The following is a 15,487-nucleotide window of genomic DNA, read 5'->3' as shown; positions in this document are numbered from 1 at the left end:
AGTTTATTAATTTATACATATTTTATTATATAAATATAGAGAAAGGCAGCAAAAACTAAAGCCTCTTTCACACATGCACCAGAAACCTGACATTCTCCTGACTTGGTCCGGAGGGAGTGTATATGTGAGAATACAAATGTCTGACTACAATGCTCCTGACTTTATCCTGACTTTATCCTTTGAGCACTACGTTTTAAAACATGTTATGCCTCCTGGCTGCACTGACTGTGCACTGAAAACAGGAGTTTCTCCTGTTAAAATGCAGATTTTTACAGACATTGTACAGAGTTCATATGTGAAAAATGCTTAAGACACTTTTCCTGCAAAACATTCATCATTTGAGTCAATGGGTTTCCACAACCAATGTTTTGCATGATGAATGACTAAAGCACTTCTTGCGTTCCGTTCTGAACAAGTACGACAAACTCACACTCTTCCTCTCTAACAATCCTACCAGCTGTTCTCTAGATCACATCCTTCCCACTCTCATTCAAGCAACTGCACCCTTACTAATTCCAGCCACCACACAAATCATAATTACATCTATCACAACAGGCACCTTCCCCCCACCTTCATCCTATCTCCATTAATGACCTTACAATTTACTATGAATGTAACAAGTATTCTACAAATGTGACCTACATTGCTGATAAGAACTTTTTAAAGCATGTTGCTACTTTATTAAAGTAAAAACCAAAGCACAAAGGCCAATTATAGGTCCACATGCCAAGAACAGAAGAAATACAGGATTCCTGGATATTTTATATAATCATGGGCATGAGGGAGCTGCTATTAATACACAGGAGACTGTGGGAACTTCTTGAAGTAGCTTTAGTTGTGTCAGTAAAAAAACTACTCCTCAGAAGCATGAGGATTATTTCTCACTGGAACAAGTTGCCTTTGATTTTTAATGAATTTTACAAACACAAATATTTTAGCAATTGCTACTTCCTCAAATGATTTCATTGCACAAAAATGCCTACAGACAACAACACAACATTCATCACATTTTGTTTTTAGAAAAGCTGTCACTTAATTATTTAGGGCTGTAAGAAATCTCTGAGGGTCTGCTAAGTCATAACACATATGATATGTAAAGTGCTTTATTTCTTATTACACATATAAGGTGTACAAAGAAATTGTCAGATGGAGGGTTAGTCCTGAGACTCTGCTATGGGCCAACCTGACCTAACCCCTAACACACGTTTTTAGTGGTGGTGGAAACCAGAGACCCTGGAGCAAACCTACACAAATGCGGTGGAAACATGCAACTCCACACAGAAAGGTCCGTTCAGGTCCAGGGATTGAACCAAGGACCTTTTTGCTGTCGTTGCCCTGGTGTCTATTGGCCGAGCTCCACATCCACTGCTGTGATGACTGCACGGCGAAAAGGGACCCATACAATGCTTACGAAGGCCGCTGCAGCAGTACCTGGTTGTGGCGTCCTGGTTGCTATGGACTACTTCACGAAGTGGCCTGAGGCATATGCAGTGCTGCTACCACAGCAGCTCAGTGTCTGGTGGAGGACATGTTCTCCCAGTTTGGGGTAACAGACGAACTACACAGTGATCAGGTATGGAACTTTGAAAGCCGGCTGTTTGCTGAGGTGTGCCAGCTGCTTGGGATAAATAAGACCCGGACCGCACCACTCTACCCTCATAGTGATTACCTGGTGGAGTGGATTAGTTGCACCCTGGCCACCCAGCTTGCCATCTTAACCAGCCTTAGGCTTACCGGAGCGCTGTCCAGGGGTCTAGCCAGTGTACCGAGGCCGCACTGAGGTACACTGGGACAGTTAAGGGACTTTGTTGTAGGCCTATGCAGTGACTGAGGGTTGTGGGGACACTGAACCCTCTTGGGGGGGGTGTGTAACAGCCCGGCTAGTGGGTTAGTGTGGGGACTGGCTGGTGAGCCCCGGGGAATTATGGGTAGAAGCCATGTGGATACTTCTGTATGTGTATCTTTAAAGACAGGGATGGCTGTAAAAAGGCAAGAGCTGTCTGGTCATTTCTTCCTGTAAACTAGTGATGGGCGACACCAGTGATTTCAGATTCGATCCGATACCAAGTAATACCTTGGCTAGTATCGCGATATCGATCCGATCCGATATCCAGAGTGTTATGTTAATTCTGTCATCTGATCACGATGATACACAATCACGTGAGCCCTTACAGGGAATAATTAAAAACATTAAAACGACAGCAAAATCATTTTTCAACCTATTGGCATTTTTAACATTTTCATTATTTTAAATAAAACGTATTAACATTCTGACTTATCTCCATGACAACAGCATGACACTTTCTTTATCAGGTGAACAGTTTATGTCACTTGATATCCATGACTTGCCCTCATCTACATGTATGTCTTATATACCCATCTGTATTTCCTTCCCTTTGTTTAAAACCAATTATGGATTAAACACACTTTGCCTATTTCTACAATTCTCTTGAAACAGAACGTTCGTAGCTTAATAGTCCGTGAATAAAAATGATACATTTCGCTCTGAAATGCTGCCTGTATCTGGAGGCGGAGCCGCCAGCCGGCCGAGCACGTGTCGAAGAAGTTTAGTTGAAGATTGTGGATCATGGGGCGGATCGGCGGAAGGAAAAGTAGTTCCTATGCAGTGCATCACAAATAATATACAAATTGATGTAGACGGAGCAGAAAACATTCGGATATGACTGCAGAGAAAATATGAATAAATAAACAGAAAATATCGATATTTTAACTTGAGAATCGATATTTAAAAATTGGCCGTCAAGATCAAAATATCGATATTTTGGTATCGATCCGCCCATCACTACTGTAAACCAGCTTGAGACACTTGGGGTCATGTGGTGTACGGGGCACAAGTGTTCTCTCTTTTGCCGGCCATTTTGGAAAGTTCACTCCTGTGCTAGCCTGCTAGCTCCCAAGCTAACTGCATAATTTAGCTTTGCTGCCTCCCACAATTAAGTCCCATAATCTGTGGGTCACTAGCATATTATGCCAGTCTGTATTTATCTTTATGTAGTTAGATCAATAAATATTAATTTATCAATATCAGGTGATTTGTTGTTTATTCATTTGGTGACAGAAGTCAGGGATCACTTATCAAGAGCCCACCTCTGATATGTGACTCGTTAATTATTTGTTCTGGTTAAATCCATGGGTAACTGGTTAGAACAGAGTGATAATCTCTTATAACCGATCTGATAAATTATTGATAAAGTGTATGTTTGCTGCATTATAGTGATGCTCCAGTGCAAGGCCTGTTATCAGCATTCATATTAATAACTCTGTATTGCTACAAATATATATATATATATATAGAGAGAGAGAGAGAGAGAAACTGAATTTAATTAAAAGTTTAAATTTTTTTATTTGTTTGCAAAGACAGAAAATAGACAATTCACCTTGTAAAGGTTACAGGTTTACAGGAAGCAGAACAGGAAGAGGTGTTGGATGAGCTAAGATGAGAGAGACTGGAGACTTATGATATATGGCTTTTTATGTCTTTAAAAACAGAGACACTGTATCATGTGTTTGGTGACCAGAGCAGAGGAGCTGCTACTGCTTTGCTAACATTCTGCGTAGACCTGGTGGAAAGCTGACAAACAGTAAGTGCAGCTGACAAATGGGACCATGAGTATAAAAAAGATAAGTGCGACTGACAAATGAACATCTGAAGTGTTGCTGAGTCTGATGAATGAGAGCCAGGTGTGACAAATGACAGGTGAGACTGGCCAAAAGAGTTGTAATGGACAAAGTTGAGCCTTATTAAGACCAGCTGAAACAGATGGATGGTGAGATCAGCCTGATTAATTCTTGTACTAGAGTTAACTGTGCCAATATAGAGCTGGTGGTAAAAACTTACTTTTGTTTTTTTTTCACAGACCATTAAAGACCAATAAAACTACTTTGGCTCTAGACTTTTCATGGTCAGTAGATTGTGTGACTATTTAGTATGATTAGACGATGGTGAGGAGGGCTTCCAAACACACTTATCCAGGGGCCTAAAGGTGTAATTTTTAAAGCTCATCTCATCTGGGGATGATTGCATTTAATAACTAAAAACAGACGCTACAATTAGTTAGAATTAGCTATTAGTTCACGTAGCATTATGTACACAGGCGTGCCCTCTTTTTACTGATCAGGCTGCTTATCAGGATCCTTCCACCTCCAATTGCTCCACATGAATACTCCTACCTTGGCCTCCTTCCTATACTAACTTGGCTTATCGAATTATATTACTGTTATGCTCACACAGAGCCATCTGGATGAGTGTGCCAACACACAGAACCAGCAAGATGCCAGAGTTCCTTACGTATAATGAGAACCAGCAGCACAACAAACTGTCTTTGTTGCTCAATCACAAAGCAATTCCTTTTTTTGCGTTATTACTAGGGGAAGTATCTTAATTAGGTCAGGTAAGAGACATGCTGTGCAGTCGGACAGGTTTACCTGTGGGTTATGTCTGAGCTGTGTGTGGTGCATCCTACTTTGAGGTACTAATGCACATGAATTAATATTAGAATATTTAGAATAAGGATGTAGAATAAAATAAATACATATTAGGCCTCACTTTTTTTAAATGACCAAGAATTTTATTTACTCCAAGTTTGAGCTATTTTTCTCAATATCTTATATCAGCTTTTCATTTGATAAAAGGTGAATGGTAATAATAATCTGTTCACGTTTATATTTAATATTCTGCACAGTTTCATACAAATATAACAAAATAAAAAAGGGATATGTTGGTATTAAAATATTGAAGAGAACTACATATACTATCTTTTTGCTGGGAAAAACCTTGCTTGCAGTAGAAGCTGAAAGTTAGAGGTTGTGTCCAAAATCAATCCCTTTTAGCTACATGATGTACTACATTTACTATCTGTTTTTTTAGTGTCGGAATGTTGAGCGATTAAATTGATTCACTAAGTTGTGTCCTCAAAAAATCCACAATGAAGAAAGAGCACAAAGCTGGACATTAACACTATTGTCTGCTTACAATATTACAGTAAACGACAATAAAGAATATAGTGTTGTAGCATTCGCAGCATGCTTTTAAAACATAGTGGAACATTTAGCAGCCTGATATTTCTTTTTGTAGGCCATTTTTTGTTACTGTGGCATCTTCCTGGTTCCCTCAACTGAAAGTCAATCGGATTTTTCCATTGGCATTTGGATTATTGTGGAAAACAAGCTCTGTGACAAACAAGTTTATAATATCTACAGATGAACACCACTTATTATTTTTGAAGATTAGAAGTAAAAAGCTATTTAAAACTGTAATTCAATTAAAATATTTACCCCTTCTACAAATGCATGTCTTCCTATTGTATATTGATGTGAAAAGTTAGTTATCTTTAGTTATGAACTCAACAAGGCAGTAAATACAGATGAGTGTATGAGTATAACAAACTTTAATGTTACAGACAACATCTGTAATCTTTTTAATACACATAAAAGCTCAAAAATAGCTCTAAGTGGGTATAAAGTTACATTTTCTTCAATAGAGTACGGACCATATTTCAGACATTTAACCAAAAACCCTTTTGAAAAACCTACTGGATGGACTTGAAGTCCAAATGCTAATTGAATTCTTAATTGTAGGACTTATTCCTACAGCACTCCATCAAACTTAAATGAATATTAACTGGTTCCTTCTTGTTAGCCTTTCAATGTACAGCTTTGGCATATTAGTTAATTTGTCTTTTTTATTATACAGAAAGAAAAAAGTCTAAGTACTTTTTATATATAGTCCAAATTAGGAGTGGGCAAAGCATCTGTGTAAGCAACGTCAATGATTATGTAGATACATCATTTACGTAACGTGTCGATGCATCGTAAGTAAAATGGTTGTGTGTTAGAACATGGAGTAAGTTTATACAATTGACTTCCCACTACATTTCCTATGTTAAACCAGACTGACCTTGGCTAGGGAAAAACAATGCCTACTTCTTCATGTTAAAATCCCTCTAATCAAGCAACAATGACCAGAGTAGCCACTGTGTATTAGTACAAGTACACATGTCAAGCCTCTTATGTTGCTTACAAACAACCTTGTGTTATATAACACTGAGGACATGGAGCCACATGAAGAGTGTCATTCTATTTGCTACCACATTGTTGCTCGGTGTCGATGTTGATATTGGTTAATATGACAGATGGCTGATGGGATTGTGATTGTGATGAAGGTCCCTGGAGTTGAGTGCAATCCGCCAGACGAGGAGTCCACCCTTCCACCCAAGAGACAATTCAGAAATATACTGCGGAGAGGAAATCTACATGGAATAAAAAGCAGATCTCTCCTTTTCTCCTTTATATGCACTCCTCCCTCTTTCTTACATCTTACGATCATCATCATCATTATCATCACCATCACTGTCAGCTGCAATTAGCCTTGACGCCCACGTCCTCTTAGTGTAAAGGCCAGTGATATTAACTCTTTCTATCCTTTAGCCAGAAAAATCCCACTCTTTTAACATTTTCACACTAAAGGTGTTTGACTGATGACGAACATACCATGAGGGTGGTGGTGGTGGAATATGTTTCAAGACCTGCAATTTACTATCTATTACAGCGAGGAGCACTTAGCTGCTGCATGAAGTCATGTACAAAGCACTTAAGACATGCTCAGGTCAGGGGCATATACTTACAAGTGGGTTTATGTAACATTTATTACATTTATTCATGTTGCTTCATGCCAGATGTTAGCATGTATTGATTAATAGCGCCTTTAAATTTTTGAGACAATAGTAAAAGAACAAAGACAAAGAATTCATTTTGCAGAATATGAGTTTTTGTTCTTTGTTCTTTCAGCTGCTGTTGTTGTTTCCTTTGCTGACCTGTTCTGTTTTTGTTGCTCAGTGCACCAGTGCTTTCTTTCTTTGAGATAACAATTTATTATGTTGTATTGGTTAAGCCCAATGTCTCTGTCTGTTTGATTTCTACTTCTTTTTTTTTTTTTTTTAATAAAATAGGCTTTTAAAGTAAAACCCAAGGGTGAAACCAATGGTTATTTAGGGCTATTTATTAATCACAAGACACCTTTGGGTAACATGTCACCTGTCAGTCACATTTTCCAATTCTTTCAGCCATTTAAAATTTGGGTCATCTGATTCAAATTTGATATGTTCTATGATATGTAAATGTATTTAGCTGCAAATACAATACAGGAAAAGCTGAATTTTCGCCTCACATTCATCTTTTGACCTTTAACCCACATGTCTTCAGTGTAGATACAAAAACGACATTTGGAGAGGACTGTATCCAGATTAAATATTAATACTCCACTTTATTTGAAGGCAATATTTAAAGCAAGCATATCGGCCCTTTATTGTTCAGCAAAACTGTGTGAACACAAATACAGTATAACACCAGGTCAAAGTTAAACTGTGATAGATCTTTATACATTATTCAAACTATGTGTGCTTAAGAGAAAGAGCAGGAAAAAGTCCTGTTCATGCTAACACACACTTTTAACGTTCTAATTACATCATAAGCAGCCTAACTGAGCTGTACATTAGTGGTTTGTTAAAACAACATAGCTCATTTTAATTAATTACATTGACTAAATTACTACTTTTATTTAGATGTAAGCCCATTAGTATTGACTTTGCACCCGTTTTACCACAGGTATGTGGGATATGTTGTACTTGTCATAATCTATCAGCATCACTTAATGGAATTGCAACTTATTTTCCCAGTTGTTTGTGATTAAAGTATAAAGCACATGACTTAGTGCATTAAAAAGTTTAGGTAATGGGCTGTTGTTTCCCTGTAGCAGAGATGTCTGTCTAACTTGGAGCCTTGTTTAAATCCTGGCTGACAAGGTTGACTGCTTTTGTTTCTTGCACTGGCAGACAGCTTTTAACTAATGTCACGTAGCTTTTTCTGTAACTTGGGAAAAATAATGTTAATATGTTAATGTGGTCTTGCTTGGAGAAACACTACAATTTAAAGCCCCACTGGTTTGAGATAATTGGTATTGGTCTACCAGATGTCCTGACCTCTGTCACACTTGTTTGTAGCAATTAAATGCAGGATTCCCACTTAATTTGAAAGTGATAGATTGATGAATGAAAATGTTCCATGTAGTGTGTCTGATTCCAGCTGGGGATGAGTATATGTGAGGAAATTAAGAAAACAGAAGTGAGATGGAAAGGACGTAAAGACAAGGAATGTGAGAACCTGTACCATGCTATCAGACTATTATTATGCCTTTTGCACACATAATGCAACCACAACGGGGCACAAGCCAGTGTCTTCTTGTGCCAGTCCCAAGTCTGGATAAATGCAGAGGGTTGAGTCAGGAATGGCATTCGACATAAAACACATGCCAAATTAAAAATGCCAATCATGACAGTTATTTTCATACCGGATTGGTCGGGACCCGGGTTAACAACGACTGCCACGGTGCTGTTGACCTATAGGGTACCGGTGGAAATTGGACTACTGATGGTCGAAGTCGAAGAAGGAGAGGAGGAAGGTGTGTTTGTAGGAAGAGAGAAGATGAAAGCTAAGAATGTAGGACTGACAGTAGGGACTTTGAATGTTGGGACTATGACAGGGAAGGCTAGAGAGTTGGTTGACATGATGCAGAGAAGGAAGGTGGACATACTGTGTGTCCAGGAGACCAGGTGGAAAGGTAGCAAGACTAGAAGCTTAGAATCAGGGTTCAAGTTGTTTTACCATGGGTCACATAGGAGGAGAAATGGAGTAGGAGTTATACTGAAAGAGGAGTTTGTGAGGAATGTTCTAGAGGTATCAGACAGGGTAATGACTCTGAAGCTGGAAACCGAAGGTGTAATGTTCAATGTTGTTAGTGGTTACGCCCCACAGGTAGGATGTGAGTTAGAAGAGAAGTAGAAATTCTGGAGTGAGTTAGATGAAGTGATGCAGAGCATCCCGAGAGGTGAGAGAGTTGTCATTGGTGCAGATTTCAATGGACATGTAGGTGAAGGGAACAGAGGTGATGAGAATGTAATTGGCAGATTTGGTCTTCAGGACAGGATTACTGAAGGACAGATGGTGGTAGCAAAGAGGATGAAAATGGCTGGAGTGAACACTTTCTTCCAGAAGAGGTAGGAACATAGGCTGACATTTAAGAGCGGAGGTAGAAGCACTCAGGTGGACTATGTCTTGTGTAGATGTTGTAATCTGAAAGAGATCAGTGACTGTAAAGTGTTGGTAGGGGAGAATGAAGCCAGACAACCCAGGAAGGTTGTGTGTAAAATAATTCTGGTGGTGAGGAGAATGAAGAGGACAAAGGCAGAGCAGAGGACAAAGTGGGGAAAGTTGAAAAAGAAGATTGCTGTGTAGCCTTCAAGGAGGAGTTTAAGACAGGCTCTGGGTGGTCAGGAGGTGCTTCCAGATGACTGGACCACTACAGCTAATGTGATCAGGGAGACAGGTAGGAGGGTACTCGGTGTGTCATCTGGAAAGAGGAAAGTGGACAAGGAGACTTGGTGGTGGAACAAGGAAGTTCAGGAGTGTATACACAGAAAGAGGTTAGCTAAGAAGAAGTGGGACACTGAGAGGACTGAAGAGAGTAGACAGGAGTACATGGAGATACAGCGTAAGGTGAAGGTAGAGGTGGCAAAGGCCAAACAAAGAGCATATGAGGACTTGTATGTTAGGTTGGACACTAAAGAGTGAGAGGTGGATTTGTACAGGTTGGCCAGACAAAGAAATAGAGATAGAAAGGATGTGCAGCAGGTTAGGGTGATTAAAGATAAGGATGGAAATGTATTGACAGGTGCCAGGAGTGTGATGGGAAGATGGAAGGAGAACTTTGAAGAGTTGATGAATGAGGAAAATTAAAGGGAACAAAGAGTAGATGAGGTGGAGCAGGAAGCAGCAAATATTAGTAAGAGTGAAGTGAGGAAGACTTTGAAGAGGATGAAGAGTGGAAAGGCAGTTGGTCCTGATGACAAACCTGTGGAGGTATGGAAGTGTTTAGGAGAGGTGGCAGTAGAGTTTCTGACTAGTTTGTTTAACAAGATCTTGGAGAGTGAGAGGATGCTGAGGACTGGAGGAGAAGTGTACTGGTCCCGATCTCCCGAAGCTGGATGAGCAGAGCTGTGGCAACTACAGGAATAAAGTTGATGAGCCAAACAATCTAGTGGTGGGAAAGAGTAGTGGAAGCTCGGCTAAGGACAGAGGTGAACATTTGTGAGCAGCAATATAGTTTCATGCCTAGAAAGAGTCCAAGAGATGCAGTATTTGCTTTGAGGATGCTGATGGAGAAGTACAGAAAAGGTCAGAGGGAGTTGCACTGTGTCTTTGTAGATTTAGAAAAAGCGTATGACAGGGTGCCGAGAGAGGAGCTGTGGTATTGTATGAGGACGTCTGGAGTGGCAGAGAAGTATGTTAGAGTGGTGCAGGACATGTATGAGAGCTGTAAGACTGTGGTGAGGTGCTGTAGGTGTGACAGAGGAGTTCAAGGTGGAGGTGGGTCTGCATCAAGGATCGGCTCTGAGCCCCTTCTTGTTTGCTCTGGTGATGGACAGACTGACAGATGAGGTTAGACAAGAATGTCCATGAACTATGATGTTTGCAGATGACATTGTGATTTGTAGTGAGAACAGGGAGCAGGTGGAGGAAAATCTTGATGGAGGTCTGCTCTGGAAAACAGACGATTGAAAGTTAGCTGAAGCAAGACAGAATACATGTGTCTCAATGAGAGGGACCCAAGTGGAACTTTGAGGTTACATGGAACAGAGGTGAAGAAGGTGCAGGACATTAAGTACTGCGAGTGTAAGCAGGTTGGAACAGGTGGAGAAAAGTGTCATGTGTGTGATAAAAGAGTATCAGCAAAGGTGGTGAGACCAGAGATGTTGTTCGGCTTAGAGACAGTGGCACTGAAGAAAAGACAGGAGATCTTAAGATGTTGAGGTTCTCTTTGGGAGTGACGAGGATAGACAGGATCAAGAATGAATACAGCTCATGTTAGATCATCCCCATCCTTCAGTATTGTCATCACAGCGATTAGGGCTATGATGAAGATCAATCAGCCGAGCCAGTGTTATCTGATGAGATTGTCAACATTGCGCTGCTTTATTTGACAGTTGTGGTAATATACTGTAATGTCACTATGCTTAATAGATAAAACATAGATTTTAACTTAAGTTTTTTATAGATCAAAAGTAAAAATGAAAAACATTCTTGTTTCTTCAGCTAATAGACTAATAAAGATGCACCGATCACCCTCAACTTTACCATCGCTGGTCTTAATAATGTGATGGAGGACCAATGTCAGCATGGTCACTATGAGCAGTTACAGCCACATACACAACAACATGTGATACACTGTGTGCGGAGATGGTAGAAGTACACAAATTCAATACTCAAGTAGCAAGTAGCACTTCAGATCTTTTACTCAAGTAAAAGTACGAAGTGATTGTTCGTATGACATTAAAACGCCCAGGTGATGATAATGTTGTAGCTGATTAGTGTTTTTCAGTATATTTGGGATTTTTCTACAACTAAGATATGCAGAATAGTTATAACCATTATATTTTCTGAACATTATGTAGGTGATTATATAAGATACCTCCTTCAGACACACTGGGGTGCATCAGCCGTTATATTCGTTAAGCCGTCAGGGGACTCAGGTATTTCAACATCTGACCCCCTCACTCAGGTGACCCAGCTGCAATTGTCAATTGACAGAATGCAATTTTTGGAAGTGTCTGATGTGGACATTAAACAGAATATACAATACCTCCTTAGTACAAAGCCCCTTTAATGTCTGACTGAGCTTGTATGTGAAAAGATCAGGTCATTGTCTGGAGAATTCACATTGAGCAAATCAGGTGACTTGCACTGCTTCAATGTCCTGTAAACAAAACACTGCACTTTCTACTGTGTAGCCTTTCCGTTATGTCAGACCTATGCAGCACCGTTTGCTGAAATAAATTGAAGTTTTTCTAGTAGGTGAGTAATGCATCTAAAATGCACAATCTCCTGCGGTGCGTAACATGTGTGAAAGATCAGACACTCAGATTATTCAGATGCTCTCTGGAGTTTATATATAAAAAAATGCAGATAGGTCATCTACAACCTGAAGCTCGCAAAAAAAGCTAGATTTAATAATTTCCCACAAATAATAAGTGATGCAGAACAAACTTATTTTGTGATTTATGCATCAAAAATAGTTTTACTACACTCTAAATATAAAGAAAAAGATGATGTTCTACATTTTACATTCTTCCATGTTTTCAGCAATTCACATCAATTTAGAGCGAAACCTTAAGTCCTTTATTCTGATGAGGAAAACAAGACTGCACTCGAGGATAACAACTATCTGTAATGACATTAGTAGTTGCTGCACCTCTGAATCACCGAGCTGAAGGAGCATGCAAAAAGCTCAGAGCCACCGTGGAAGCAGTTAATTAGATTTTTGCTCATATTTTGAAAGGAAGCCTTGGCAACAGCATGTGTTAATCTTCCATCGCAATCTCAGTGCCAATAAATAACCCCTCAGCATATGCCACACTGTACAGCATATTTCACAGTGTCTGTATACCAGGAAAATGTGCACGCTAAACACATCAATAAGAAGAAAAGACAACGGTAATAAGGTCCATAGCTTGTTGACTCACCAGAGGAATTGTAGCTGGAGTTAAGGAGGCAGGTAGAGCAAGAAGAGCACGAAGAGGACAGCTGCCTCTTCCATGGGATCCGGCTGAAGGCGAGCGACGCTGCTTGTGCGAGCACTGCTGAACAGCCCTCCCTCCCTCATTTTTTCTCTACTGCTCTGCCTGCACAACCATTGTTCCAGCTTTAACAGTCAGATGTGTCAAGTGTGGAGGGTTTTGCAGCTAGAAAACCCCATGAGGCTGACCCATGAGCACTGCCAAGCCAAGCAGGCATGTCTGGACTGGAACACTCTGGATTCTGTCCAGAGCTGCACTGAATTCACTGGCATGACACAGGAATTGGCAATTTACTTGAGTGTTATTTTTCCTCTTTGGCTTACCGAGCAATCAGCTAATTAATTGCTTTGACACCAAACCTGCTTGTTGAGAGTAGCACCTGAGCTATAAACAAATGTCAAAGAACACCTTTCAAGCTCAATCCATGCTTTAATTGATTATCAATTAAGGTAACAGGCGCTAAATGAAACAAGGACAACTGTTACCCTCATGTACAGTATTCTAGAAGTACAAATCTGCACTAGCATCTGTAAATAGCCAATGAAAGGCCAGGGGCACTAACCATCGACATCCATGGTGCTAAAATGTCACTGCCCATTGCTTGGGCAGCTCACAATTACATCCACAAGTCTTTGGCTGCATGCTGCCTTAAGGAGACAGCTACTGAGTGACATTTTGAGATGGAGTAGTATCATACAGTCAAAGTTTGCTTTGAGCCGCTGTACTCATGATTATCAAGCAGAAGAGAGTTAACTTCATCAGAAATCATTTTAATACACACAGGATTATAAGAGATTAAAATTGCAGCACAGGTGCAACAGTTTCAGTGCTTTGTGATGTTCCAAGTGCTGTACAGCTTCTGTTCATACTTGAAATGGGGAAACCTGCTGTGAAGCTCTGTGTGTATATTCTTATTCTCTCAAACATCTTCCCTGAACTATCCAGTAGCGAGTGTTACACTTTTTCCGGGTGTTGAATCTGCTTTGATACCGTTTCTCCCATTGTGTGTAATTCATTTGTTCCTGCAGTTGAAACTCTTATTCTACTATGAAATGAACATCGACTTCTTAAAGCTCTCTGCTGATCGTTTATGCTGCACCAATTTTTTTTTTCTGTCACTTAGCTACTTCCAGAACAAGACATCGTGGGTGTGAATCCTTGAAAAAAATCAAAGATTGTATCACTCATTAAACATGCAGTGTTTGCTCCAAGCTGAAACATCCCAAACAAGTAAGAGAGGTAAGACACCGCCTGAACATAAAGTGTGAGAACACTGTGTGGAAATGAATGTGCAGCATTCACTTTCTTTTAAGTTAGTTTTGTTAAGAGTGTTGTACTCCATAATACAGTTTCAAAGGCTTTTCCAGGCTGCTGCATATAAGAGAGGAAACTGTAACTGATCAAAGCGATCATGTTTGAAACTGGTAATATCCTCTCATTCTGCTACATCTTTCAAAAAGTATTTAATAGGGATCAGCTTTAGACACACATCTGAGCCCCACAACTAAAAGAACAAAACAATGACTCAAAGTTTATTGGGAGAAGATTATGATCAAAGCCATCTAAGAAAATAGAAATCCCTGAGGAGTCTGGTGGTCCATAGAGGCCAGGGAGTCTGGTTGCAGGGTTTGAGATCACTTTGAGGACCAATCTCACTCAATAAATTACTGTGATACAAGCTAATCTCTGTAAAAGAGCTTGTACAGACTATCACTGTTTATTAGTGTGTCCTTTGCTAAAACCCTTTTTGCAATTTGGAGTTAAGACATTAGTGTGTGGAAAGGACATATAAAAAAATTAATCACCTTGTCAAATTACCATCAAGAAAGTACTATGGTGCCTAAACCCCCAAACAAACATTAAGAAGTCCAAAAAGTGTCTAAGATGCAAACCATACCAACCACTAACAGATCAGCATGCTAACAGATCCACTACAATGAACAGCTGCAATGATCCCATCCACTCCACACACTGGCTGTATTGAAAACTGATGTACTAAAATTACCAAAACACCAGGGAAGGGAGGACAGAATCACAGGAGGATCACAGAGGCTGATAGTGGGTTTAATATAATAATAGGTTTGTAAAAACAGATTGAGTCAACGCATGTCAGACAGTGATAATTATAGTCAGCGTCACGGGACAAGGAGAGGTCCCGGTATAACAGTCCAGAGTCCAAAAATACATGCCAAATTACTGAGCAGGGAACCCAGAAGCTTTAGAGGTAAACTGAGAAATCAACAAGTTAGGTTCAAAGTCAGAGAGAGATGTAAGCATGTGATCAGAGGAGTGGTTACATTAAAATGTTAACTAGAATAGAGTCCACGTAACATAGCGCTCTGGCAAAAACAATAGCATGAAGGCTAGTATGAATATTTTATAGAGGAAATAAGAGAAAATAAATCAGGTGTGCAGGTGCATTGGGTAGAGTGCAGGTGACCCGGCAAGTCAGGTACAGAGAAGGAAATTAGGTGCGACTTGTGGCTATGGAACTGGCAGAAGATGAGACTGAATAACACTGAACAGAAACTAAAATGATGAGCCAAAGCAAGACCATGGGTGTAGACCGATGGTGGTTGGTGATAAAGACCGACCACCACGAGATGAGGCTGGAGGCCGGCGTCTAAAGCGGAAGCCCTCCATGGGCCGGGCTGGCATCCGAGGTGGCTTGACCACCTCCGGCACCGAGTAGGTGGGTCGTCTGGCAACCCCGAGGCAGGCGAGACACCAACCAACAGAGGAGAGGATCAGGTGCTTGGCCCGAAGGGATGTTGCCTGACCCCCACCTAACGTGACAAATAACAGGTGATACGATGGCCACCTCAGGAAGAGGGGTGGCA

General features: G+C 40.3%; 1 protein-coding gene across 26 annotated transcripts in view; it reads right to left on the bottom strand.

The window, feature by feature from the left end:
* The window catches only part of plekha5 (pleckstrin homology domain containing, family A member 5), a 220,552-nt gene that overhangs the window by 86,928 nt on the left and 118,137 nt on the right, over positions 1-15,487 (bottom strand). For 2 of the 26 annotated variants that reach the window (XM_067489773.1, XM_067489775.1), the window contains exon 1: positions 12,594-12,738. The exons of the other annotated variants lie outside the window; for them this stretch is intronic. The gene's annotated coding sequence lies outside the window, so the exon portion shown is untranslated. Of the gene's footprint in view, positions 1-12,593; positions 12,739-15,487 lie in introns of those variants that run through there. 26 annotated transcript variants of the gene reach the window in all.

Source organism: Channa argus, chromosome 21, assembly GCF_033026475.1.
Source record: "Channa argus isolate prfri chromosome 21, Channa argus male v1.0, whole genome shotgun sequence".
NCBI classification, from domain to species: Eukaryota; Metazoa; Chordata; class Actinopteri; order Anabantiformes; family Channidae; genus Channa; species Channa argus.
Note: the sequence above shows the minus strand (reverse complement) of the source record. Positions and strands in the feature narration are given on the sequence as shown.